We start from the raw sequence: 7,708 nt of genomic DNA, 5'->3' as shown, positions 1-7,708 counted from the left end.
TGACCTAGAGAGTTTTCTTACTTGTTCTGCCTCTAAAGTATGCCCCAAGCTCATTCACTCTCTCTTACCATTTTACCATAGGCTTGACAGCAACATGGAAATAATATCAGAGGAAAAAGATCATTAATTTTTTAAAAAGTAGCTGAAACATGTTAGCCACACCAAATAGTTTCAACCTCATTTACAGACTCAAGGGGTCCTCTTGTGAGGCTCCATATTAGGCAAGATAGGAGAGTTTTTTATAGCTATAGGTTGCGTTACCCTGGTTCCCTCAGATCTGAAATCGGGGCTTTCTGAGAGGCTTCTGATTCCCACAGTAAGTCTATTTGCTACAAACAGCATAAGCATTACCAAAGGCCTCATTACACTTGTCAAAAGCTGTAGCTATTCACAACTGACAGGAAAAAATGTGGATTGGCAACACCAATAAACGTATCCAATAGCTTTCTTGAGTCTCCAAATGGGCCAGGAATTTGTTAGGAAGAAATAACCCAGAATATCTGTTAACCTCTCCCCTCCAAACCCTGTGAGCCAGCAGGGAAGTACTGCGGAAGTAGAAAAGATTGCTAAACTCAGTACAGCAACAAGGTAGCACCATGCTAATGAAGTCATTCCGCTATTGAACAGGCAAAAAAGATTATAAGCCTGTGCAGCTGAAAAAAGATACAAATATAGCTTTGAAGCCAAATATTTCTAAGAGGAAGGAGTCCTAAACTTTCTTTTGTGCTATTATTACATTCTAGATCATTAAAAAAACAACCCAAGAGAAAGAAATAAATACAAAGGCAGTGCAGGATGGAAAGAAGGATATAGCTAGAGGAAGACTTAGAGCACCAATTCTATATTAACAGTTCAGATTCATCCAGATGGGATAGGGCCATGAAGCTCTAGGGATTCACACATCCCTGCCTCAATTCAAGGCACTAATAACCAATCAGTAGTTTAGATAAGACTCTATAAATATTTAAAATTTTTAATCTTCCGAGTGCCAAGAATAACATTTCCCATCATGTCCCTGCCTTTCCCACAGCAACAATGGTGAGATTTCTCATCTGGCACTGCTGGCAAAAGCATGATGTCAGGTGGTTTTAGTAGTGGCAGTCAATTAACTTTAAAAGTTACGTCTAATTGATCCATTTCCTGCTCTGATAAACAACTGTAAACAAATACTTTTCTTCAAAGGGGGAGCTTTTTTCACAAATTAAAAAGGGAAAGGGGCCATCTGAATTATCCTAGCCACGGCTGTGTCAGGGGTTTTATTATAAACACTATTTTTAGAGCTTTAAATGAGTGATGTGACATTAAATACGAGCCAAATTCTTCCCCGGTTTAACATGACAGCGATGCTTCCTCATACAATCTTTACCTTTTTTTTTAATAACCTATTCTACATTACTGACAGTAGACTGTGTGTATATTTACACCATTTTCATTTTCCTAATCTGCATGTAGCCTTTCTACCTCACGCTTATTTTTGGCACGGGAAACTCACTACTCCACTTATGCTTCAGTCAGGTTCAGTGTGCAATTCCTGTGCTGCAGCACAGTCACAGCCCTAAGAGAAAAACAAAGGTTGTAATTCTCATTACATGCTCCCTGCCCCCATTCTTATAAGCATGCATTTTGTGGTGATTTTCTATACATTTCAAATGACACATGTAAATGCTACATGAGCCTCCATGACAAAGACAGCTTGCTAGCTGGAATTGTTAGGGGGAAGAATTTAGTGTAAACTTTTTAGATTTTCATGCTGTTCCAAAAGAAGCTGTAACACACCATTACTTGCAGGATGTCAGCTCCCCTACAACTTTTGCTAACAGCCACACTACTAGTTTGAACTTCACCCTGACCAAACCTCCCAGGGTAATATTTTTCTCTTATCCATAGACTGGAAATTATGATATTCGCAATGATTGCAAAGATATTCACTTGCCTGTCTAAATGATTGCAGATCCAACAATAAAGCATACTACAGAAATGCTTCAGTAATTCTGCTACTACTACGTTCTCCTCTGGCTCAAAGCCAGAAATACTTCAATTTAGAAGATTAAAGTCATCTCTGTCATTTCATTAGCAGAAGCATTTGTTTAACTAATTAGGACAGGACAGACTGTTGCATTTATTTTAATTTGAATGTGGACACATCAGAGTTCAGGAGCTCAGACATACCTCCATTAAAGCACACAATTCACGCATCACTTCAGCAAAGAGATAAAGTGATTCATTTCCACACACTGTCAGCTGTTATGTCTGTCTTGACAGACTCAGGATGCTTCTATATCCAATTGCTCTGACACAGTTATGTACAGTCTAAGACAGATATTATCATGCTAATAAAGTTTTTGAAAATGACCTTAGCTCCATATATTGACTATGCATTTTTAGGCATTTACTGCCTTCTGTTAACTTTTCTGTTCAGACACACTAGTTTTCACCTAACACCTTTTAAAAGACAAGAAATTTAGGACACATGAAAATTGGCAAGCTAAACAATATAACCTGATCCCATGTGTCATCTTGCTTTCAAGTTCCAGGACATGCTCATAGCAACAAAGTGCTTCCTATCAGCCTGAGGAGACCATATCCAAGACTCTTTACCAAAAAGCAAAAAAAAGGCTGTAACTGATGTACCAACTTCAGAACTTTGGTATGATAGTCCAGGACTAACTGTTAACTCTAGACACTTGATAACTAGCTCTACAGAACCATGACCATATAGCTGCTCAAAAGCCTACTGCATTCTGGCTGTAGAAGCTGATCAATTAAGCAGAGAAAAAAGAAACAAAATATTTGGGGAGGGCATTAAGGTACTTGACAGCTCCCAGAGTTCTGCACTAACGATAACATAGTTAGGTGGAATGCTGAAGACTCTTCTTATCTCGACAGTCTCAAATCTGGTCAGATTCTTGCAGCACACTGGTATCCTTTCCATACTCAGAGCTTCTGCAAAACCTCTTTGCTCATCAGCAATTTCCACTTCTTCCTATTAAGTGCCAGAAACTCAGAAGGATTCCTGTCATTAAAGTACTCCTCAGTATTCTCAACTCCTTTCAAATCTGCATTCTCCTTCTTCTCTTCTACTTCTCATACTTTAAGTTCTCATCTCTCCTCTTTACACTCACCAGTATTTGAGGTGGATTTCAATGTCGTATCTTCACTAAATCCATTGTTTTGTCCAGAGACCAATCATTGAGTTTTGTAATTTCCGACTGTTCCCAGACTTATTCTAGAATGGTTCTGGATACACTGTCAGCTCAGGACTGCTTAAACAAAATGATACTTGAAATAACAGAGGACTGCTAACAAAGGTGTATGCAACTTAAAAAGGACAAGGAAAGATGGCAGTAGACAACATAGGTTTTGCATAATTCAGATGACAGCCTGGAAGATGTGAAGAAGAAATTCCCTGGGAATGGCATTTTATGCTGACGCTAAAATAGGTGACATTCTCTCTTCCAGTGAGTTGACATGAATGTTATCATACCTACTATACACAGGTAACCACATCACACAGTGACTAAAAAAGACATTTCATTTAAACTTTTAATGTGTGGTATCTACAAAAAGAGAGATATGTATCACCATGCAGAACAGAGGGCAGAGAATGCAGAGACATATCCTAACATGGCTGCTGGGGTTTCCTGAGCAGACATATTCAAGGTATCTCAGAGGATGAGAAAGAAAGTAGCAAGAAAACACCGGATAAAAATAAAACAGAAACAGTGGTGGAAACAAGTTATAAACAGCAAAACAAAACCCCAAACCACAGTCCTATTCCTGCCCAGGAGCATTATCCTCTTCTGACTCAAGAAACCAGAAGTACTTTTAGATCTTCTTCAGCAAAATCACAAAGAATTCAAATCAGGAGATAAGACAGTCCAGCAATATTATTGTCAAGTAAGTACATTTGAAATAAGGGGGAGATCTGAATCACTGTAGATTTTAAAATCCTTAGAGATATTACTGAACCTGGCAACCTCAAGCCACCAAAGAGTTCACAGAACAATAAGTACTTATCTCAGTTCTTAGAAAAAAGGTGATTCAGACGTCAGTGAGGATTTTCATGGATAATCCTTTAAACCTATGGGGTAAAAAATGGGTATACCTAATGGAAAATTAGGTTTGGAACTTTGATTCAGGTTCCCTGCAGAGCATTCACAAAAGTGTTTAGACACAGTTTGTGAAGTGAGCGAATAACTGAAAGTCACAGACTTGCATTCTGTTCAGATTGGGTTATAACTTGCTATCCTAATTCCTGTATTTCCTTCTTTGATATTATGTAACAGATACAGTGAGAAAATTTTCCTAATGTAGGATTAAAGTCAATTCGGATGCTTTTAACTGCAAAATATGTTCTATTTGACTGGCATGATAAAGACTAAAATTTAAAAAACACTGCTTGGATACACAGAATTACAGTTAGGAGGACTAATTAATCTTGTTAACCCAGAGGGGAAAAGAATAAAAGGAAACAACAAAAGAAATTAACACAGGTGATCAAATAACTGGAAGTGCTACATGAAAGAAACAGTCTGCAAGTATATTTGTAAAGGACTCTTCTTTCTCAGAGGGCAAAGAAATACTGTGCTTCTGAAAGAAATGAAAAAGCTGCCAGATGCTGAAACAGATGTATTATGAAGAGACATAAAACTAATAAACTCCTCTTCCACATCTTATTGAAGCAGAAGGAAGTGAATTACATCTATTAAAAATGTTAAACTAGAAGCTGAGTGTAAGAGCCAGAGAAGCTATTGGATAATCAGACGGCAGAGCTGGGGGAGTTCCAGGCAAGCCCGGATGCTTCCTGGTACAAAGATCCTGTGGAGAGATATCAGTGAGGCTAAAAGCCCACGGAGCTTGAAAGGCCAGTTGAGGAAGAGGGGTCAGAGAAGCAATTAAACTAATGCAAACACAAAAAGCCCTCAGACCACACAGGTTTCAGTAGAGCTTTATTGTAGGGGACTCTGTATACAAGGCACAAAATCTCTACTTGTTCTATCTGACATATCTAGAAACTACAGACGTTCCCAAAGCCAAAAGTGAAGCCAGTATAGCGGCACAAAAATAAACACTCTACTTATAAGAACAATAATTGTCTTTCTTCAGCTTATACAGTTTAGTAATCAGGCTTCTATGGACAAACCACTGAAGCACAGCTATTGGCAACCAGGAGCTTGGAAAGCACAGAATGAACTAGCACCACAGCACAAACAGAATCATAGAATCATAGAATTGATCAGGTTGGAAAAGACTTTAGAGATCATCAAGGCCAACCACAACCTAGCTATACTACTCTAACTCTAACAACCCTCCGCTAAATCATGTTCCTGAGCACCACATCCAAATGGTTTTTAAACACAGCCAGGGATGGTGACTCAATTACCTCCCTGGGGAACCTATTCCAGTGCTTAACAACTCCTGCTGTAAAGAAGTTTTTCCTGATATCCAACCTAAACTTACCCTGGCACAACTTGAGGCCATTTCCCCTTGTCCTGTCACCTGTCACCAGTGAGAAGAGACCAACCCTGCTCTTGCTGTAAGATATAGTCTGTAAGGTCTGTAAGCACCTTTCAGATATTGGAAGTGAGCAATTAGGTCTCCTCTCAGCCCCCTCTTCCCCAGATTAAACAGCCCCAGTTCCTTCAGTCTCTACTCACAGGACAATATTCCCCAAGCCCTTCACAAGCCTTGTTGCCCTTCTTTGGACCTGCTCCAGCACCTCAATGTCCCTTCTGTATTGAAGTGCCCCAAAATACTAGTATATTTAGGTTAATCACCTTCTAGACTGACGCTGGCTTCTAACCCTATACTTAGATGTCAGACCCACAACAGCTCTAGCTAACCCTATGTACAAAAAAAGAAGCGAGGAGATTGCACAAAAAGCTCAGTAATTACATCAGTTTGCGCTCCAACAAAGCTTCCTGATGCTTACAGAATGACCTGCTCTGAAAGCTGGTTCTTGGAAGATGGGGATTAGAAACAAGTCTTGGATAGCCATCCTCTGTCTCCCCATATAGCAAATTCTCTGCTGTAGCTCAGCTACTCTGAAGACACAAGTGTCTCTGATTTCCTCTTGCTATTCACTTTTAATGAATTCCTGTTAAAAAAACACAAAAAACTCAGATCCAAAACAAGAACATCCTCCAACCTCCATCCCAATCCAGTCTAACAAAATGTATGCTAGTAAAATAGAATGACTGCATGAGGTTTAACGAGAGCAAATGTGAGATTCTGCACCTGGGATGAGGTAACCCTGAATGTATATACAGATTGGGATGCACAAGCTAGCCCCACAGAAGGTGACCTGGGGCTTCTGGCTGATGGCAAGTTGGACAAGAGCAAGCAGTGTGCCCTGGGGTGTCCCAGGCCCAGCTGGGGAAGGAGACAGGGTGTCTCCTCTGCTCTGCACTGTGCGGCCTCACCTCCAGCACTGGGGGTGGGTTTGGGTGCAACAATGTAAAAGGGAAATAAAGCTATTAGAGAGGGTCCAAAGGAGGGCTACAAAGATGATGAAGGGTCTGGAGGACAAGACATATTAGGAACAGCAGATGCCCTTTAGTTTGTTCAGCCCAGAGCAGAGCAGGCTGAGGGGAGGCCTGATGGCGGCTGCAGCTCCTCACAGGGAGCGGAGGGGCAGCGCTGAGCTCTGCTCTGTGTGACAGCGACAGGGCCCGAGGGAACGGCATGGAGCTGCGTCAGGGGAGGGCAGCTGGGGGTGAGGGAAAGGGTCTGCACCAGAGGGCGGTGGGCATGGAACAGCCTGCCCAGGGCTGTGGGCACGGTCCCGAGCTGCTGGAGCTCAGGGAGAGTCTGGACAATGCTCTCAGACACAGGGATTGGATCTGGGGTGGTCCCATGTGGAGCCAGGGGTTGGACTCCATGATCCTTGTGGGTCCCTTTGGGAGATTCTAATGACTCCATACAATTGCTCTATTCATATAATCTGATACTCGAGGTTATCAGTTAATGACTTCTATAAGTTATCATTTCCATGACTCACACTATGGAAAATGTGGATGAATTCTGTGATATATTACAAGTTGTAAGGTTTCCAATTCTGCTATAATTTCTAGTACAAAGCTAAAGGAATCCAAAATTAAACAGCGCCAAAACAGCATTTCTGTGGCCTGAACTAATCAAGTATCCACTGCCCTTAACCTCCACCGACTTCATAAAACTAGTTTCCCACTTATTAACCAATTTATTGGATAGAAAAAATGTCCATGTTAATCATTGAGGATTACTAGAAATTACTCTTCTGATTTGGTACGTAACACAGATAACTAAAAGCATTCTAGACATTGCTCAAAATGGAATTATCAAATCCTAACAATAGACAAACTTCAATGAAAACTAAGGGCTCCTGGAAGCTCCTTTTGGAAAGAAAGGATAACAATGTATTTGACCAAGAGGCTATTGGGTGGCACAGTTCTGACTGTCATCACATCACTTGCAAGTCTTGTTGAACATGATAACTTTGAAGCAGAGGCCAAACAACATATGTTTACTCTATTCCCAAGTATCTGAGTTAATGCAAAAGGGAATGACCAGAGAAGTATGTGTCTTTCACATGCAGGATTGTTTATAGAAAAGAGAGTGTCCAAATCCAGGAGACCTCACTCTTGTCATCAGACAACTCCAGCACATTATGCACAGGAGGAGGACCATGTAATCCTATGTCAACAATTTTGAAGTGATCAAATATTAA

This window comes from Meleagris gallopavo, chromosome 1, assembly GCF_000146605.3.
Source record: "Meleagris gallopavo isolate NT-WF06-2002-E0010 breed Aviagen turkey brand Nicholas breeding stock chromosome 1, Turkey_5.1, whole genome shotgun sequence".
Classification (NCBI taxonomy): Eukaryota; Metazoa; Chordata; class Aves; order Galliformes; family Phasianidae; genus Meleagris; species Meleagris gallopavo.
This window is presented reverse-complemented; position numbering follows the sequence as displayed.